The sequence below is a fragment of the Lissotriton vulgaris genome, chromosome 8 (assembly GCF_964263255.1).
Source record: "Lissotriton vulgaris chromosome 8, aLisVul1.2, whole genome shotgun sequence".
Taxonomy (NCBI): Eukaryota; Metazoa; Chordata; class Amphibia; order Caudata; family Salamandridae; genus Lissotriton; species Lissotriton vulgaris.
In genome coordinates, this window is record NC_141696.1 from 1,425,703,260 (window position 1) to 1,425,724,811 (window position 21,552).

At 50.1% G+C, this 21,552-nt stretch overlaps 1 long non-coding RNA gene across 2 annotated transcripts in view; it reads left to right on the plus strand.

Moving 5' to 3' along the window:
• Nucleotides 1-21,552, plus strand: part of LOC147698864 (uncharacterized) — a 73,987-nt gene that overhangs the window by 31,163 nt on the left and 21,272 nt on the right. For both annotated transcript variants that reach the window (XR_015299233.1, XR_015299234.1), the window contains one exon: nucleotides 9,991-10,026. This is a non-coding gene — a long non-coding RNA (uncharacterized LOC147698864). The remainder of the gene's footprint in view (nucleotides 1-9,990; nucleotides 10,027-21,552) is intronic.

The window sequence follows — 21,552 nt, forward strand, 5'->3', positions numbered from 1 at the left end:
GACCCATTGAGTCAACCCTCATGGCACTATACAATAATGAAATTAACCGGTGCCCACTTCCACATGCAATCATTATATTGCGTTTTTGAGTGTCTGGGACATTAGGGGATGTGAGCCACGTCTTCCTGACCAAATCTGTGAAGCCAGCACGCTGCAGGTATATGTCCCTGGCCCAGGCTGCACCCCTCACAAGCCTGCTCATATGAGATAAAGGATTAATTAGGGTGCAGCCCCTCCTCCCTCCATGCCTGAAATGAGATAGTTTTCCAAATTTGTTGCACCAGGGCAAGAATCCAAATATTAAGTTCTGGGTGAAATGGCGTGTGCCTAAGTCTGCGCTCCACAAATGCTTGCCAAACATGTGAGGTCTGTTTGACCACGTGTGGCAGGTGTACGGATGCACCCGCCTCCTCCATCAGGACCGTTGGTAGACTACCAGGCTGTACTCACGCTCTGAACAGATGCTTCTCCTAATTGTCTCCCTCATCCAGCCACCGGGCTGCATGTTGCAGATGTGCCACATAGTAATATAAGTGCAGCCAAGGAGCCTGCAGTCCCCCCTCCTCTTCTTACTGCCTCATTAAGACATGCAAGGCTACCCTGTTGTGCCTGCCCACCCAGTATAAGGCCATGAACACTGAGTTCAGCTTCCTAAACACCGCCATGGGCAGACACAGTGAATTCTGAAGCACATACAGGCAACGCAGTAGAACAACCATCCGGGCCACCGCAATCCAATCCATAAGGTAGAGCAACAGGTTGTTCCAGAAGGCCGCTGACCCCTTCATGGATTTGATTATTCGTTCACATTCAGCTCTAGCAACTATGAATCCGTGTGTTCAACCTGTATGCCTAGATATCGGCAGTACCCAGTCTCCGCAGTCCAAGCCTCGGGAGGCTTTCCAAAGGTAGTGTAGCCAATCCTGCCACGGGAAAGATCAGAGCCTGTTGAGGCGCAGGCCAGAGTAGTCTGCGCATTCATCCAAGAGCTGCAAGAGTTTAAGGACTGCTGCTTGGTGGGATGCAATATAAAATAAAGCATCTTCAGCATACAGCGATATGAGATGCAACCTCTCTCCCTGCGTATTCCCCATTGGGCCCATACCACCATGGGCTCAATGGCCAAGGCAAAAAGGAGCACTGATACTGGGCAGCCCTGCCGAGTTCCTCGTCCCAAAGCCCAATACTTTGACCGGCTTTGGCCCTCAGTACCTCCTGAAGATAACTCCAGTCCACTGAATCAAATGCTTTCTAAGGTTGATGGACACAAGCGCCAGTTTCTCATTTCTATTTTGTGCCTCTTCATTACATGCAATAGGCACCGTATATTCATGCCCGTGTTGTGGCCAGGAATGAATCCACACTGGTCCTCATGGATAAGGTGGGTCATGTGCAGGGCCAGTTGCCTCGCCAGTACTTTGCAAAGTATTTTGATGCCGGAGTTTATCATAGTAAGCTTGCTGTACGCCGCTGTGTCCCAGAAATCTCCCCCCTATTTCACAAGCGTGCAAATTACCCCCTTCCCTCAGGAAGGGGGTTAAGAGTCCCGGGTCAAACGCCTCATTAAATATTTACAAATGTGTTTAAACCAACTGTTCTGAGTAGGCCTGGTAAAATTCAATCGAGAAACCATCCCACCCCGGTGGCGTAGCTCTGGGTAGCTCCATCAATGCCTCAAGTATCTTTTTATTAAAGTGAAATCCCAACAAAACAATGGTGGAGAGCACAAGCATGATACATAACAGTATTTAGTCGTGCCAGTGAAGAAAATGACAAACATCAGTTTTACATATCATTGCGTTTCTACGATATATTGGTTATTTCATCGCCTCTTCAAGTGGGTCGTCAACAGGGGCTATTCTTGGGGGCTCACAAATGTACCCTTTGTACTCATTCCAATTGGACCACACCTCACACCACTTGCGGGGACACCCCCTTGCTGTATACACAGTTTTCACCTGCAGCATGCACCAATCCATATCAGTCTTCCAAGAGGAAAGTTTCGGCTGCAACACCGCCCCCCATAATCTGGCAATGTTTCGCTTTGCTATGGCGAATCCCAACGTCGCCCACAATCTTCCAGCGGGAAGAGAGGTCAGTCGGCTACAAATTATTAAGCAAACTTCTCTTCGGCTGGACTCGGAGCTCCACCTCCCATATCTAACGCATACATTGGTGTACGCAGCGCCAGTATGGCTGAATCAATAGGCAATCCCATAGGATGTGAAAAAACGTACCTAAGTCCCCGCACCCCCTCCTACAGAGCCCGTCACCACTACATCCCATGAGCCGCAGCCGGGTCCCCGATATATAAATCCGATGCAGTATCTTGAGTTGAATCAACCTTAGACGCGAGGAAATGACAACCTCCTTGGGAGAGGCGAGCGCATAACTCCATTCCTCTTCTTCGATTAATAACCCATCTTGCTCCCATTTTACTTTGAGACCCAGCAGAAGGTCCGGGGAATTGCATATGATTTTTTTTGTATGTTAGGGAGATGGCGTGCTCCTGGAGGTGGCCATCCAGCAATCTGTCCTCAAGTGGGGAGGAGTCAGGGGGCTTACTCCCAGGTGGGATATTAGCCTGGAGTGAATGACGAACCTGCAGGTAGCGAAAATATTCTGTTTGTGCAAGTTCGTACGTATGTTGGAGAGTGGCAAAGGAAACTACCCCTTTCAGACCCCATAAGACCCGAATATGGGATATTCCTATACGCGCAAAGTGGGAGTTGGGCATGAGATCAGGGCAGTTCTGTAGGGCGTAAAGGAATCTTGGCAGCGCCATCATCTTAAAGAGTGACGCTCGGCCAAGCAGAGACAGCGGGAGCCTACGCCAGGAAGAGGAGTCTCTCCTGAACCGTTGTAAGGGCGGCAAAAGGTGTCACTCTTATCTTAGGGTTCTTTCCTTAGAGATAAATATCCCTAGGTATCGAAACCCGTCGGCGGCAATTGTGATCGGGCAATTTCCGGGCACCCTCGGAGGGTCCCCATGGAGGACATAGACCACCGATTTATCCCAGTTGATCCTATAGCCGGAGTTGCGTCCAAAACTAGCAAAGACGTCCATTGCAACCATTAGGGACTGACGAGGCCTAGTAAGATAAAGAAGGATATCGTCCGCATAGAGCGATATCTTGTTCTCCCATCCATCAGACCATCTCAGCCCTCGTACAGAAATATCCTGCCTGATCCAGGCTGCCAGTGGTTCGAGCGAGAGGGCAAAGAGTAGGGGAGACAAGGGACAACCCTGTCTCGTTCCTCGCTCCAAAGCGAAAACCTCCGAGACCTTATTGTTGACCGTCACCTGTGCCAGGGGTTCAGTGTACAGGAGACGCACCCAGGCCATGAATTCGGGCCCGAAGCCCAATTTTCGGAGCACTGCCATCATATAGGGCCATTCAAGGGTATCGAAGGCCATCGCAGCGTCAAGGGACACCACAACCGCATCCTTCTGGATAGTATGGCAGTGTCCCAGCACTCCATGAAGACGGCGAAGATTGAGCGCCGTATTGCGATGGGGCATGAACCCCGACTGGTTCGGGTGGACCAGCGTGGGGAGGATGGGTTTGAGCCTATTGGCCAGAACCTTAGCTAATATCTTCTGCTACGCATTCAATAAGGAGATGGGCCTATAGGAGGCGCACAAGTCCCCGGACTTTCCGTCTTTGAGAATCGTCACAATCGTGGCAATACGTTGATCGCGTGGCAAAATTACCCTCTCCTTACTCTCTGAAAACATAATTTTGAGGTAAGGGCTGAGGCCTTCCGGCTGCAGCTTGTATAATTCTATCGGCAATCCATTAGGACCCAAGGCTTTGCCCGGGCGGAAATCCCTGATGGCTAGATTGAGTTCCTCCACCGTAAGCGGGGTCTCAAGATTCTCACTTTCTTCCTGAGAGAGTACGGGTAAACTGATATCAGTCAATGCCTCAAGTATCTTATCAGTCAATATTGAGGCCTTCGAATCCTTCCACGCTCCTGGTAGGAGGCGCTTCAATGTCAGTCCCTCAGGAACAGGACAAAGCAGTCATCCCAGACAGTCGGGTCTGCAGAGTATATCTTCTGTGATGCCATTGTAACACTTCTAGTATGGCCATCCTGGAGTGCACCATATCTCTCGCCAAGTTCTCTTGACTGGTGGTGAATGTTTTGATTTGTTCTGCATTCCGTCCATCAATTGTGTGTTTCTTGCTTTCTCGCCCTAAGTGCGCCGGGTATGCCCAGACGTGGTTCCCGGACTCACTGTGCCACTGGATTGAAGCTATCCTGGCTGATGAGGGGTGAAACCCAAAATGGTCCTAGGATGCTTGTTTCCAGTCTAGAGAGGACCTGGCTTGGCAGTTCGGGCTGAACTGTTCCCTTAAGGGACAGGGTCCAGACTGATTTGCATATGGCGAGGTCTAAACTGGGGTGACATGGTCAGCAAAAGAATGATGGATTTAACCTAGATCTATTGACTGCCGGTGAATGTTTGGATTTGTTCTGCATTCCGTCCATCAATTGTGTGTTTCTTGCTTTCTCGCCGTAAGTGTGCCGGGTATGCCCAAACATGGGTCCCGGGCTCACTGTGCCACTGGATCGAAGCTATACTGGCTGATGAGAGGTAGAACCCCGAAACCGGCCCTAAGATGCTTGTTTCCAGTCGAGGGAGGACCTGGCTTGGCAGTTCGGGCTGGACTGTTCCCTTGAGGGACAGGGTCAAGACTGATTTGCATATGGCCAGATCTAAACTGGGGTGGCATGGTGAGCAAAAGAATGATGGATTTAACCCAGATCTCTTGACTGGCGGTGAATGTTTTGATTTGTTCTGCATTCTGTCCATCAATTGTGTGTTTCTTGCTTGCTCGAGTTACGCAAGCAGGTCAATAATGGGGCGGCCCTGCTTCCAGTACAGAAACCAGGCCAATAGGCACCAGAACTTTCAGCGTGGAGCCGCTGGCAGTAGCAAGCGAACGTGTATTTGTCCTAGATATTGCTAATTTGTTCACACAGCGTGGGTTCTAGAGCATAGGTGGTAGGTGTCCCTGATTATCTTTCACCATCACTGCTAGCGTGTCTCCCTGTCCCTCAAAACTTCCTAAAACTGGCACCAGACTCTGCAGTTGAGTCCGATTCCAGCTCCAAGTATTTCCGCCTTCATCTCCACCCATTCCGTGCCTCTCCTAGCAGTGGCATTCCAGTTAAATGTTGTGTAGTCCAAGAGCACCAGGAGAGTGTCGCCATTTCCACATGATCCTTCAGGATCTCGGAGAGCATTTGCCAACGCTGGTGGCCCTGTACAGGGGGCGTTCCACTGTATTACACAGCACACAAGGGTGTGATCTGATAAAAACCTGGCCAAGTAGGTTACCTCAGCGGCCAGGAAGGTGGCTTTCTCTGTCACTAGGACCCTGTCAAGCCTGTTATGTGTGCTGTGTGTAGGAGGGAAACAAATAAAGAGCCTCTGAGTTGGGTGTCGCACCCGGCAAGGCATCCTTTAGACCTAAATCCCTCATTACTGCCTGCAATTTGCTGGTCATAGGAGGTTTGCACCAGCTTCGGGTTGTCTGTCCAGAGCATGGTCAAGAACACATTTAAAGTCACCCAGCCATATGAGCTGTACATCCAGCTCTATGGCTATGAGATCCCGCAGTGCTTGGTAAAAGGCCGTTTTGTCTCTGTTCGGGGCATAAGTGTTTTAAATAGCGATTTGATGTCCATCTAGTTGGGCATGCAAGAGCCCATATCATCCCCCTATATCTGCTACCATGTACTGGACAGTGAACAGAGGGGCATATTACCAACAACTAGCGATATTTATCGCTATATGCGCTTAGCGACTTTTTTTTTATCGCTGCTTATCGCTGGATATTTTAGCGGACAAAACATGCTATTAGCAACATTTTTCTCCATAGCGCTAAAATATCCAGCGATAGCGGCGTAATGCGAGAATATCGCTGAGAATACAGCGATATTGTCGCATTAGCGACGAAATGCTATTAGCCATGTTATCCACCTCCCATTGGATAACATGGCTAAGAACTGGTCAGAGCAGGAATTCGTTTTTGGCGATAGCGGGAATATTTCCATCACTACGCCAGCCTTGTGAATAGGTGATAGCCCACTTTGCATGTCATTAGCGATAAATATCGCTGACATGCAAAGCGGATCCCAAACCGCTCGCTATCGCATTCAAGCTGTCGCTAACTGCTGTTAGCGACAGCTTGATAATAGGGCGATAGAATTTTCGCTGCTTAGCGGCTGAAAACGGCTGCTAAACCGGCAAAAAGTGCCTATCGCCCCCCTTGATAATATGCCCCAGAGTTCTCAGGGCCACCCAGATTGTGTACCCCTAGCATATGTAGAATAGGAGGAGTGGTATACCTGTCCTGACACTTTTTCGCTAACCTTGCGCCCCCAGTGTTATCCAGATGCGTTTCCTGCAAGCATGCAAACTGGATATTATGCCTTTTCAGGAAGGAGAGCACCCTGTGTCACTTATTGCAAATGCCCAGCCCCCAACATTCCAACGTAGAAACCTAAACGCCTCAGTCATAGAATTGCCGCTCAGCATACACCATGCTCGAGATCCAGTGACTGCTGCCCAGCACCTCCACACACTGCACACACACACACAGCTTATAACCAACAGCGGTGGACCCCCGCTCCTCCTCTGATACATATAAGCCGCTCATGGAGCCAACACTTCCTTCACTCTTTCACAATCATCGCTCACAGATGCAATCTCGCCTTAATCAGGCACAGCTCTCCTCCCAGGCATGTGGGGTAACACAGTCGGAGCACCCTCAATTCAGCCAGGATTTGTTCAATAACCCTCTGGTTTAGGGGCTCCATCCATCAGGGTCTTAGGGGCAATGTATGCTGTTGGGTCCAGTGCCAGCAAAGGCCGGCAGATCCGGTGACCTAGCTTCCACATGGTGCCTAGCTTCAACAATCTGCCCTCTTCCACTATGATCATGTGAACATCCTTTGGAGCCAGGTCATGAGTCTCCACCTGGCCAATACGATTCTGGGAGCCCCTGCTGAAGACCATGTAGCTCCTGTAGGAGGGGACCATCTCCCCAAATCTCAAGCCAGTCCCAAATTTCCTCCGTGGACTCAAAGATGTGGGCCTTGCCCTGCTCTAAGATTTTCAACTAGCCGGATAGAGAAACATTTCTTGCAGCTGTAAATCACATAGCTTTCGCTTGACTCCCAGGAAGGATTTCCGCAGTTCCTACTCCTGTCTGGTGTAACCCAGATATATAGTGACTTTATTGTTTCATATTGGAGGTCTTGATGCTCCTTGGCAGCATGCAGGTCACAGTGTCTGTCACAGTAGTTTAGCACCTACAGTATTATAGCACATGGCTGTGTGACCTGAGGGGGAGGCAGCACCAGTGCCCTGTGAGCCTTCTCAAACGTGAACAGGTCGGAAAGCCCTTTGGGGTGCACCTGTGTGCAAATCCAGTGTTCCAGGAATGTATCTTTTGGGAATTCCCAGGACATGGATGTTGCTGCGTCTTGCATGTCCCTCCGCATCATCAGCCCTTTGCTCCAGTGCCCCCATGGCCATAATTATCTGGGCCACTTGTTGCTTGAGTGTTGTTACCTCTTCCTGCAGATCCGCAACATCCCCCCTCAGCCGCAGTGACCTGCCACCTTCCACAGATTTACCCGGAGCAGATTAACATCAATCAAGGCGGTCTCAATGCAGTCTTCTAGGGCCTTCCTAGACTCCCTGAAGAGCAGCAGAAGCACTCCCCGGGATGGCTCAGAGCGATCCTTCTTCTCCCCAAAATGCAGTCCCTCATTTATCTGGTTATACACTGGGTAGGGTGTCTCGGCATGGTATATTGAGTTATGGTGTTTGGCCCAGCTGCTCTTGCTGCCTTTTCCTTGCTCATGACCATGGCGGCATGGCAGATTGGACTCTCAAGTCCAGTCCAATTTGTCCGCTCTGGGAGGTCCAACACAGAACCCTGTTGGACCTTGCTGGGGGGGGGGCAACACCCACCACCCACCCGGATGGACCTCACACTTACCTTGTCAGCCAACTGCCACACTCACTGTGGCTGGTACCCGCCTCCCCAGGGGATCCTCAAGCTGTGCAGTACCCCGTCGGAGTGAGTGGTACCCAGGACTAGGTAAGGGGCAGTTTTATAAGTGTCTGTGCTCCTGATGTCAGCCTGCTTCAGTTGGAGGGGCAATGAATCTGGGCCACAGCGGCTCCCCACCTGCGCTCCAACAGTCTTCAGGATATCTCTGGACAAAGCCCTGGTTAACTGCAATCTCGAGCAGGCAGCCTCCATGTGGGGAAACAGCACTTACAACGCAACTTTTACAATGCACTACCTTTACAACAAAACTTTTACAACGCAACATCCATTACAACGCATGCCATTACAATGCAACCATTACAGCGCATGTCACTACAACGCATATCACTACAACGCATGTCATTACAACGCAGTCATTACAACACATACCATTACAACGCATGCCTACACTATCCAACATTTACCCTACTGTTGCACCCCCTGAAGCTAGAATAGTAGTTTTTACCCCTACACTATCCAACACTTACCCTACTGTTTCACCCCCCTGGAGTTAGAATAGTAATTTTTACCCCTACACTATCCAATACTTACCATACATGCATTCTAATGGTATGCGTTGTAATGGTATGCGTTGTAAATGTAGTATGCGTTGTAGTGGAATGCTTTGTAAAGGTAGTTTCAAAGAATTAGTTGTAATGGCATGCGTTGTAATGGAATGCGTTCTAATGGATGTTGCGAAGTAAAAAATGAGTTGTAAAGGTATGCGTTGTAAAAGTATGCATTGTAACGACATACATCCCTCCATGTGCCTACCATCACTCTGCGGGCTGCAAAGGCCAGATCAACCGGCTCAGGCAACCCCCCCACACAGCAGCCCCGCCCAGTTCCAGGAGTTCTCAGCCAGATACACACTTCCCAGCAGGGGGGAGCTCCCACCCCGATGCGGCCTGATCATCTCTCAGCCTGTGCCCAGGATGTTGTTGTGGTGCAGTCTGTATGCCCAGTAGGCCTCTTCAGCAACCAGTCTTTAGTCAGTAGGTGCCCAGGTCCAGCTCTCCCCCTACCTCTGTTGGCCTTCGGCCAGCTCCAGGATCTGTGTTCTTCCAGGTCCCCTCTCTCCTGCTGCATTCTTCTTCCTCTTCCTGCTTTCGCACCACTCTCTTCTCAGGCCTCTTCCTGCTCTCTTTCTTGACCTTTTTGCTGCTGCTCCCACCTGTTTCCAGTCCATTTTTCTTACCCTCCACTTCAGTCTTTTCCCTTTTGCTTTATTCTCCTACAGAAACACTTGTCTTAATCTGATTGCTAAGGGTCTTTCGTCTCAGACTGGTGCTGTATACCTGTTATCGATTCACAAAAGAGAGAGAGACCTTAGTTTCCCCAAAGTTACTGTACATAATCTCTCCTTATACACAAATAATCATTCAGTACATATCTATGTACTTACGGTCTATAATCTTTAGCCACTACTTGGGTTTCTGGCCCTTACTTCAGGACTGTCCTTTTGAAGAGTACCTCCATGCTTGAAATTTGCTCTTATTCACCGAGTTTCGTTCTCAACACTAACCAGGAGAGGATAAATATGATGGTTCCCTAATTCTGTATAATTACAGTCTATAATCTTTAACCACTACTTGGGTTTCTGGCCCTTACTTCAGGACTGTCCTTTTGAAGAGTACCTCGGTGCTTGAAATTTGCTCTTAATCACTGAGTTTCTTTCTTAACACTGAGCAGGAGAGGATAAACATGATAGTTCCCTACATTATATTAAAATGGCTCCAAAAAGTTAGTCCCATGCTTTCTATTCTTAGAAATTCTCAATGTTAGTTAAACACGAAGAAAAGAAAGAACATCAGCTAGTGCACTAATCTTAGTCTTTGTTGAATTTTTGTTAGCTTGCTACAGAATCCGTAAAAACATGTTAATGCTGCTCTTTCTCCTTTTTCTCTCTCAGGAAGAACTCACCACGTGGGAGGACACAATCATCCAGGTAAGGAACTTGTGGGGACTCCAGGTAGAGTATCAGGTATGCAGGCTAGAGGTCTTCAGGAAGGAATGCAGATTTTCAAGTGAGGACGGGAAGAGAGAACCACTCTCTTTAAAAAGCATGAAGCCATTCAGGGCATCATTGTTTGGGAGAAGGATTTTTACAGCGCTCAGGCAAGATGGCCACTGCTACTGCATGATACCCGAATTCTCTAGAGATTGTTGGTGTCACTGATTGTTCCTAGGGAGAGTTGCCTAAGACAATCAATAGGCAAAAAGGGACCTGGGGAATGAATATGGCCTTAATGGGGGATTGGACCAACAAGGACAAAAGACAAAAGGCCCCGGGGGATAGTGTATGGTAGCTTACAAAGTTCTTGGAATAAAAGGCCCCAGCAAATGATCTATTGGAACAAAAGGGTCCTTGGTAGGAATGGCCTCGGGGAGATGGCAATATGAGGGACAGAGCGAAGTCCCAGGGCACAAATCACAAAAGAGGGTCTGAGATAACCTAGATCCTTGACTGCTCCCTCCGAAAAAGAGCAAGCTGATGGGCAGGCTTGGTGGGATAGCAGGCATAAGTAGTCCATTTTAATGTTCTTAGTGGAGAGCCATACCAAGTCTCCTTTGTAATTAGGTTGCTGTTTCTTATGTTTCTTGGCTTGCATTTCTATGTATTCCTTCGACTCTTGTAACCATTGTTTAATGTGTATTTGGACTTGAAATGAGAGACCATGACTGTCTTGGATAAATGGCATATTGCTCAGGGCTTCTTGGTGGGTCTGCAGGTAGAGCTTGCGGAAGCTTTCTTGTTACATAGTGAAATAGGGAAGTACAAGTGGCACAAGGCTGAGAGTTATTGTATGCACATTTAACTAAAGGGAGCATCTGTTTCCATTCTGAGGAAGTAGTAGGTAAAAACATTCAATAATCTGTTCCAATTACTTTTTTACTTGCTCTGCCTGCCAATTGGTTTGCGGGTGATAGGCAACCAGAGTTGAGCGTTAATGTCCATCGAGGTGCACAACCTCTGCCAGACTTTAGAGATGAATTGTGCCCTCCTATCAAAAGATTTAACAGAAGGGAGACCATGAAGCTGTATGACATGCTGAAGCAAAAGGGAGGACGAATCCTTTGACCTGAGGAGTTTCTTTAGAGATACAAAGTGTGCCATGTTAGAAAACAGGTCTACAGTTACCCAGACCGTAGCATGTTTGTTGGAATTGGGAAGGACTGTGATAAAATTCACGCTTCTATTATGCAGAATGTATGGGGGTGCTTGGAGAAGATATTAGAGTCCTAGTGGCACTGAGATGGGGGAGTCTTATTTCAGATGTGTGTTGGACAAGAATGAACATAGTTGTGTATATCCTTAGGCAGGTCATGCCACCAGGACCATCATTTACAATTTACTATTCTTTTCTAAATACCTGGATTTCCAGTTAGAGGGGTATCAAGACACCAAACTAAAGCTTCCTGCACTAGCTCTGGGGAAGGTGGAAATACATTTCTTTTGATGGTAAAAGAGGACATCCTGTATTATATTCCCATAATCAGTCAACTATTCTCCCATGTAAATCTGAAGGGCCTCCTTCTTTTTGGCAAACTCCTAGAACACATTCTAGGAAGATGATGCTCTGTCAATCAATCAATCAAAGACATTTATATCGTGCACTACTCACCCGGAGGGTCTCAAGGAGCTTGGGGACGGGGAGTCCGCTACTGCTCGAACTGCCAGGTCTTGAGCTGCTTCCTGAAGGCGAGGTGGTCTTGGGTCATGCGGAGGTGGGTCGGGAGGGAGTTCCAGGTCTTGGCGGCCAGGTGGGAGAAGGACCTTCCTCCTGTTGTGGCTCTTCGGATGCGGGGTACGGCGACGAGGGCGTGGCTGGTCGATAGGAGCTGGCGTGTGGGAGCGTAGAAGTTGAGGCGGCTGTTGAGGTAACTCGGGCCTTGGTTGTGTAGAGCTTTGTGTGCGTGGGTGAGGAGCCGGAAGGTGATTCTCTTGTTGACCGGGAGCCAGTGCAGGTCTCTCAGGTGTCCGGAGATGTGGTTGTGTCTGGGGATGTCGAGGATGAGTCTCGGTGAGGCGTTCTGGATTCGCTGGAGTCTCTTCTGGAGCTTGGCGGTTGTTCCGGCGCAGAGGGCGTTGCGGTAGTCCAGACGGCTGGTGACGAGGGCCTGGGTGACCGTCTTCCTGGTCTCGGTGGGGATCCACCGGAAATTCTTACGTAGCATGCGCAGGATGTTGAAACAAGACGAGGAGACGGCGTTGACTTGTCTGGTCATGGAGAGGGAGGAGTCCAGGATGAAGCCCAGGTTGCGTGCGTGGTCTGTAGGTTTGGGTGCGGTGCCCAGGGCGGGGGGCCACCAGGAGTTGTCCCAAGCGGAGGGCAAGGAGCCCAGGGGAGGACTTCCGTCTTGTCTGAGTTCAGTTTCAGGCAGCTGGTCATCATCCACTCGGCTACGTCTTTCATCCCTTCGTGTAGGTTGGCTCTGGCGGTCGCGGCGTCGTTGGTAAGGGAGAGGATCAGCTGTGTGTCGTCGGCATAGGAGATGATGTTGAGGTTGTTTTGGCATGCGATGGCCGCAAGGGGGCTCATGTAGACATTGAAGAGGGTGGGGCTGACCGATGAACCCTGAGGAACGCCGCAGATGACTTCGGTGGCCTCTGACCAGAACGGGGGTAGGCCGACACTCTGTGTCCTTCCAGGGAGGAGGGAGATGATCGTCTCCAGTGCCTTCTCCTGGATTCCGACGTTGCTGAGGCGCTGCACTAGGGTGCGGTGGCAGACAGTGTCAAATGCAGCTGAGAGGTCTAGGAGGATGAGGGCCGCTGTTTCTCCGTTGTCGAGCAGGGCTCGGATGTCATAGGTGGCAGCGATGAGGGCGGTCTCGGTGCTGTGGTTGGCCCTGAAGCCCGACTGTGAGGGGTCCAGGGATCTATTCGTCTCGAGGAAGGCGGCCAGTTGCTTGTTGACGGTCTTCTCGATGACTTTGGCTGGAAACGGGAGGAGCGAGATGGGGCGGTAGTTTTTGAGTTCGGTGGGGTCCGCTGTTGGTTTCTTTAGTAGAGCGCTGAGTTCGGCGTGCTTCCAGCTCTCGGGGAAGGTGGCGGTGTCGAAGGAGGTGTTGATGATGTCCCGCAGGTGGGTTGCGATGACAGCGTCGGCCTTGTTGAAGACGTGGTGAGGGCAGGGGTCGGTCGGAGATCCGGAGTGGATGGAGTTCATCGTGCGGATGGTGTCTTCGGTGCTGATTGGGGTCCAGCCGCTGAGGGTGGTGGTGGGGGGCGTTGGTGCGGTCGTGGGGAGCGTTGTTTGTGTGCTGAAGCTGTTGTGTATGTCAGCGATCTTGTTGTGGAAGTAGGAGGCGAGGGAGTTGCAGAGGTCTTGCGATGGGGTGATGTCGTTGTTTCCGGCGTTGGGGTTGGAGAGCTCTTTCACGATGTTGAAGAGTTCCTTGCTGTTGTGTGCCTTGTTGTCCAGCCGCTCCTTGAATGCTGTTTTCTTGGTGGCGTGGATCAGTTGATGGTGCTTTCGGGTGGCGAGCTTGAGGGTGGTCATGTTGTCCGGTGTTGGGTCTCTTCTCCAGGCTCTCTTGAGGGCTCGGCAGTTCTTCTTGGAGCTCTTGAGTTCGTTGGTGAACCATGGGGCCTTCTTGCTGCCGGGTCTGCTGGGCGGGGTCCTCAGTGGGGCGAGGTCATCTGCGCAGTTGCTGATCCACTTCGTGAGGTTGTCGGCGGGCTGGCTGGGGTTCGCTGAGCTGGCGGGAGGGTGCTGGCTCAGGGATGTGGCGAGTTGGTCGGCCGTGATCTTGTTCCAGCTTCTTCGTGCAACCTGTTGCTGGTGGTGCTGGATCGTGGTGCTTCTGAAGCTGAAGTGTACGCAGCTGTGGTCCGTCCAGTGGAGTCCGGTGGCGTGGCTGAAGGCGATGTCCTTGCTGGATGAGAAGACTGGGTCGACTGTGTGTCCGGCGTGGTGGGTGGGGGTGGTCACCAGCTGCTTGAGTCTGAGGTTGGCGAGGTTGTCAAGCAGGGTGGTGGTGTTGGGGTCGTTGTTGTTCTCAAGGTGGAAGTTGAGGTCCCCGAGGAGGATGTAGTCGGCTGAATTGTGTGCGTGGTCCCGGGGGTCGGTAGATCAGGGTGCCTCTGAGGGTGGTCTTGGGGTCGGTGTGGATCTGGAAGTGCAGGTGTTCGGCGGTTGACAGGGTGTCATCGGTGTTGGTCGTGATGCGGATGGTGTTCCTGTGGATGATGGCGATGCCTCCTCCCGTCTGGTTGGCGCGGTCTCACCGGGTGATCTGTAGCCCTCCGGGATGGCGATGGCGATGTCGGGCAATGAGGAGGCGTTCACCCATGTTTCCGTGAGGAAGGCAACGTCTGGAGATGTGGTGTGGAGGAGGTTCCAGAGTTGGACGGCAAGTCTGTGGACGGAGTGGGTGTTGAGCATGATGCACTTCAGGTGGTTGCTGCTTGGTAGGCGCTGTTGCAGTGCAGGTCCGGATGCAGGCGAACTTGCAGGAGTGGCAGCTGAAGGGTCCGTGGGTGCGTCTTGGGGTGGCTCGGTAGCATCCCGGGATTCGGCCGGTGTTGAGTGCGTTGAGGGTGGCGGTGTCGTACGTTCGGGGGGTGGGCTTGGGTCTGCGGGAGCCAGGGGTCCTGGCGCTGGGCGCGGTCCAGGCGTGGACGGGCGTAGACGGGCTTACCTTTGGCGCACCTTCGGCGCTCATTCGGTGCTTCCGTTGCGCACGTCCGCTGCACGGTCGCTCTGGGGGCGTCATAAGAAGGAGCCGGGAGGGCGGGTCAGCTGGGTGGCGGGAGCGGGGCAGCCAATGGGCAGGAGGGGGGCGGGGTCGACGGAGGTCTGTGGCGGGAAGGGGGACTGGGGCGGCTCGGCGGCAGGGAGCGGCACCCAAGGTAGGGGGAGGGGAGCAGAGGGGGGGAGCAGGGGGCAGTGGAGGCAAGGCTGCTATAGAGGGCAAAAGAAGACACTAAAGGTAAAAGGCAGCACAGGAGGCAAAAGGCTATTCACAAAGGACAACAAGGCTAACACGGGGAAAAACACAGAGGCTGCACTGGAGCCAGCGACGAGGCAGCAGAGGGGGGAAGTAACAGGAGGCGGCAGCGAGGCAGCAGAGCAGCGGGCAGGAGCAGCGGAGTGGGGGTGACCTCGCCTGGGCCTGTGGATGCAAAAAGTCGGTTTCTTTGGAAGTATATCCCCATCTGTGACAGGATATCTGCTTTTGTTTCTTGATCCCCTGGGTGATATGGTATTATAAAACCAAATTCAGAACAAACTATTAGCCTTGAGAGATTTAAAAAATTGCAACTTCTTGGGGTCTTTGAATGTCATGACAGTATGAGCAGCCCCTAATAAGTAATAATGCAATTCTTGAAAAAGCAACTTGATGATGAGAACTCTCTCTTAGCAATCATGTATTTTTGTTCTGCCAGTAACAGCTTTTTAAATAAGTTAGCTAAGGGATGCATGTGTCCTGTGTAACTATCACGCTAAAGAAGAACCTCATCCCCACCACTTCTCAATAGGCATCTGTTGTGGCAAAAAATCTCTGCATAGGATCAGGGTGCCTAAGCACAGGAACTGATCTGACTTGTTATTAAGCAAGGCGAAGGCTGGATCTGCTTCCTTTGATACGTGGAGAGATACTTTCTTCTTCACAAGCATGTTAATGGATCTAATAATTTCAGAAAAATGGGTGATGAATCGCCTATAAAAATCTGTGAACCCCATGAAGCTCTCTATTTCTTTAATTTTGGTAGGTGCACGCCAATCCAAGAATGCAGCTACCTTTTTCTTATCCATAGTTATGCCTTCTGGAGAGCGAACATAACCCAAAAAATCTACTTTGGAGGTTGGAAGGTTCAATTTTTAATTTAGAAAACAGATTGTTTTCACAGAGACGTTTCAGAACAGCCCAATGTGAGTTACATGGTCACTCAGATTTTGGGAGTAAAAGAGGATGTTGTATGTGTACACAATGCCACATATGTGCAATACATTTGTTCAGATCTCGCAAATGAAGAACTAGAACGCTGCTGGGTCTTTATAGAGTCCAAATGATTTTGCTGTGCATGGAACAAGGCTGAACTTAGAATAAAAGGTTGCCTTCGATTCATCGCCTTCTTTAACTTTGAGGAGTTGGTAAGTCCTTCACAGGTCCAATTTGGTGTAAATGGTTAAATTCCACTCCATATCATATAGAACCAGGATCAAGGGTAAAGGGTAGCAATTTATCTCCTTGACTTTGCTAAGTGCCCTGTATAAATACATGCACAATTCAGAATTTTGTTAACGGGACAAAGAACAAAGTGTAGAATGCAGATGAGGAAGAATGGTGGATGAAACCAATATCTAGTAATTAACCTAGATAGCTCTTTAGATGATACGTTTCTGAATCCAGCAGGGAGTAAGTTCTATCACACAGTTGAACAGCCCCAAGAATTAGATTGATTCTATAGTTAAACTCCCCTTGGGCAGGCAACTGACTGGCCTTATTTTGTCAAAGACGTCCTGGAAATCTTGATATTCGATGGGTAGGTCCAGGACAGTTCCCTGAGCTGTTTTATTGCATATGGATCAACAAGGCTATAACCCCAAGGCCAGGAGAGGCAGAGCCCAATCGATATGAGCATTTAACCCCATAGCCAAGCCCTCTCCAAAATTGCCACAAAGGAGGTCAAAAGTCAGGGTCTCGTGTGATTGATTTCACAAACCAAAAACAAAGGTATTTGGAATTGGATTATATCTGATGAGAGTCTGAGCCGTTGACTGCTCACACAGGTTCAAGTTTGTCTTTATCTATTCGAGGGATTTTTAGGAAGTGTGAGATCTTTGTAATTGACAGTAGCTCCTTAATTTAGTAACATAAGCAAGACCTTTTGTTGTTGAGGTTAAATGATTACTGTGACAAGGATGGTTAGCTCACATGGGATACTTCCCATGGTGTTGGCCAAATATTGAGAAGACTTTTCCAAAACTCTGTTCGACAAGACAACCTCTTCACTGCCTATTTTTCTAGTTTTCCGGAATATGTTCATTGACAACTCTTGCTGTCTTGCATGTGGTTTTAGACTCCGTTAAGCAGTCCCGGGCAAAGTGCCCTGCCTTGCTGCAATCGAGGCATACATTTAATTTAACTTGTGTCTTCACTATTTTCCCTCACTTGATAAGGGACCTTGAATTCCCTGCTAAGGTTTTACGGTATCAGGGATCCTACAGTCCCCTTCTTTCCTGGCTTTCTTTACTACAAGGAATTCAGCCTTTCCTCTTGGTCACTTGCCTTTTTTATCATTTAGTCAGTGAGCTAATTTCACAACCTGTTCTTTAAACTAAGAACAATTTGTTTGGGGGGTCGGCAATATCAGCTTGGGACTACTTTAAATTGTCTCACTGCCCCCTACAGAAGAGAGAAGTCCTTTTCTCCTCCGCCAACTGGATCTCAGCACCCAGTCTTTTTTTTTTAAATGTTTACTTGTTTCATTTTACAAGAGCAACACTTTGGGTGCACAGGTACCAGCAGACGGCCTGCATGAATTCAAACACAATTTACAGTGAAAGAAAGAGAAACAATGGAGTCAGACAATTGCGGGTGCCAACAACCGTACATCAAGGGACTTAAAAACAGTTACATCACTGGCATCCACTCTCCTCCATATCTGTTCCACCATCGCTGGCATCCAATTCAAGTTGATCGCCCTCAACACCCTGAGTGGTTAAGAGATCTCTGCAGAGATCCATTCACGTTCCAAGGTCTTCATCCAATTTTACGTCCTTTCTACTAGCCTTCATGTAGACCTCCTCTGCAAGCGACCACATGTCCTTCAACCAATCCTTCATGGAAGGGGAGCACTTGCACATCCATACTATGGCAATCCTTCTTCTTGCTAGAACCAGGACCAACGGTAACAATCTGTATGCCATCTTACGTTTTCTAGGTCTCCTGACTTACTCAAGCAGGCAGTGTAGACGGGTTGCCTCCACCTAAAGGCCGGTTCCCTCCCTCACCGGTAAACCCCATGTGTCCAGAAATGGTTACCCCCGGGAACGCCCAGGCTAGATGCAGAAAGTCCATCCCCTCCCTGCGATATCTAGGACAAACATCAGAGTGGTCCAAGTCAATGCAACACAGTCTTCTTGGAGTCCTGTACATGTGATGCAGGTAGTTAAAGTGCATTAACTTAAAGTGTGCATTGCAGGATACTGTGTGTGTTAGAGCCTGAGCTGCCATCTATGCCTTATCACCAATGGGGGTGTGCAGCTATCCAGCCCACGCTGCCCATGCCATGGGAGGTGGACCCATTGAGTCAGCCCTCATGGCACTATACAATAATGGAATTAACCGGTGCCCACTCCCACATGCAAGCATTATATTGAGTTTTTCAGTGTCTAGGACATTAGGGGATGTGAGCCACGTCTTCCTGACCAAATCTGTGAGGCCAGCACGCTGCAGGTATATGTCCCTGGCCCAGGCTGCACCCCTCACAAGCCTGCTCGTATGAGATAAAGGATTGATTAGGGTGCAGGTCTGCTAATACCTGGCAGCCCCACCTCCCTCCATGCCTGAAATGAGATATTTTCCATAATTGTTCGCACCAGGGCAAGAATCAAAATATTAAGTTCTGGGTGAAATGGCGTTGCCTAGGTCTGCGCTCCACAAATGCTTGCCAAACATGTGCGGTCTGTTTGACCACGTGTGGCAGGTGTACGGATGCACCCTCCTCCTTCATCAGGACCGTTGGTAGACTACCATGCTGTACTCACGCTCTGAACAGAAGCTTCTCCCAATTGTCTCCCTCATCCAGCCACCGGGCTGCATGTTGCAGATGCGCCACATAGTAATATAAGTGCAGCCAAGGAGCTTGCAGTCCCCCCTCCTCTTCGTACTGCCTCGTTAAGACATGCACGGCTACCCTGTTGTGTCTACCCGCCCAGTATAATGCCATGAACACTGAGTTCAGCTTCCTAAACACCGCCATGGGCAGACACAGTGAATTCTGAAGCACATACAGGCAACGCAGTAGAACAACCATCCGGGCCACCGCAATCCAATCCATTAGGTAGAGCAACAGGTTGTTCCAGCAGGCCACTCACCCCTTCAGGGATTCAATTACTCGTTCACATTCAGCTGCACCAACTATGAATCCGCGTGTTCAACCTGTATGCCTAGATATCGGCAGTACCCAGTGTCCACAGTCAAAGACTCGGGAGGCTTTCCAAAGGTAGCGTAGCCAATCCTGCCAAGGAAAAGATCAGAGCCTGTTGAGGTGCAGGCCAGAGTAGTCTGCGCATTCATCCAAGAGGTGCAAGAGTTTAAGGACTGCTGCTTGGAGGGATGCAATATAAAATAAAGCATCTTCAGCATACAGCGATATGAGATTTGACCTCGCTCCCTGCATATTCCCCATTGGGCCGATACCACCATGGGCTCAATGGCCAAGGCAAAAAGGAGCACTGATACTGGGCAGCCCTGCCGAGTTCCTCGTCCAAAAGCCCAATACTCTGACCAGCTTTGGCCCTCAGTACCTCCTGAAGATAACTCCAGTCCACTGTACCAAATGCTTTCAAAAGGTTGATGGACACAAGCACAAGTTCCTCATTTCTATTTTGTTCCTCTTCATTACATGCAATAGGCACCGTATATTCTTGCCCGTGTTGTGGCCGGGAATGAACACGCACTGGTCCTCACGGATAAGGTGGGTCATGTGCGGGCCCAGTTGCCTTGCCAGTACCTTGCAAAGTATTTTTATGCCGGAGTTTATCATAGTAAGCTTGCGGTACGCCGCTGGGTCCCAGAAATCTCCCCCCTATTTCACAAGCGTGCAAATTAACCCCCTACCTCAGGGAGGGGGGTAAGAGTCCCCGGTCAAACGCCTCTTTAAATATTTGCAAAAGTGTTTGAACCAACTGTTCTGAGTAGGACTGGTAAAATTAAATCGAGAAACCATCCCAACCCGGTGGCGTAGCTCTGGGTAGCTCCATCAATGCCTCAAGTATCTCATCAGTCAATATTGAGGCCTTCGAATCCTTCCACGCTCCAGGAAGGAGGTGCTACAATGTCAGTCCCACAGGAAAAGGACAATGCGGTCCTCCCAGACAGTCGGGTCTGCAGAGTATATCTTCTGTAGGGCAGTTGGAACACTTCTAGTATGGCCATCCTGGAGTTCACCTTTTCTCTCGCCAAGTTCTCTTGACTGGTGGTGAATGTTTTGATTTGTTCTGCATTACGTCCATCAATTGTGTGTTTCTTGCTTTCTCGCCCTAAGTGCGCCGGGTATGCCCAGAGGTGGGTCCCGGGCTCACTGTGCCACAGGATTGAAGCAATACTGGATGATGAGGGGTAGAACCCCGAAACCGGCACTAAGATGCTTGTTTCCAGTCGAGGTAGGACCTGGCTTGGCAGTTCGGGCTGGACTGTTCCCTTGAGTAACAGGGTCAAGACTGATTTGCATATGGCCAGGTGTAAACTGGGGTAGCATGGTGAGCAAAAGAATGATGGATTTAACCCAGATCTCTTGACTGGCGGTGAATGTTTTGATTTGTTCTGCATTCTGTCCATCAATTTTGTGTTTCTTGCTTGCTCGAGTTACGCAAGCAGGTCAATAATGGGGCGGCCCTGCTTCCACTACAGAAACCAGGCCAATAGGCGCCAGGACTTTCTGCGCGTAGCCGTTGGCATTAGCAATTCTCCTGTCTGTTTGCTGCTGAGTTCGGCTGCTAAGCCTCTGAAGAACTTGATCTTTTGCTGCGTGGCCTGAACCTGCAAGGCTCCTGTGATCCCTGAAGCGCTATTTGGAAGCGCTCGTGCTCCATTGACATTTGTAGCGCTATCAGCCAGCGCTTGTGTACCACCGCTCGCGTTTCCCGCTTTGCGGGAAACACTCGCTGTTTGAGGGCTTGTTGGCTGTCCCGGAGGCCAGTGAACACCAGCGCCCATAAGCCAGTTGGGCTCAGAGAACCTCCCTGCCACACCCCCCTAAGCTGGAACAAATTGCGCTGAGGCAGCGCTGAAGAGCGGAATTCTCCTGTCTGTTTGCTGCTGAAGTCGGCTGCTAAGCCTCTGAAGAACTTGATCTTTTGCTGCGTGGCCTGAACCTGCAAGGCTCCTGTGATCCCTGAAGCGCTATTTGGAAGCGCTCGTGCTCCATTGACATTTGTAGCGCTATCAGCCAGCGCTTGTGTACCACCGCTCGCGTTTCCCGCTTCGCGGGAAACACTCGCTGTTTGAGGGCTTGTTGGCCATCCCGGAGGCCAGTGAACACCAGCGCCCATAAGCCAGTTGGGCTCAGAGTACCTCCCTGCCACGCCCCCCTCAGCTGGAACAAATTGCGCTGAGGCAGCGCTGAAGAGCGGAATTCTCCTGTCTGTTTGCTGCTGAAGTCGGCTGCTAAGCCTCTGAAGAACTTGATCTTTTGCTGCGTGGCCTGAACCTGCAAGGCTCCTGTGATCCCTGAAGCGCTATTTGGAAGCGCTCGTGCTCCATTGACATTTGTAGCGCTATCAGCCAGCGCTTG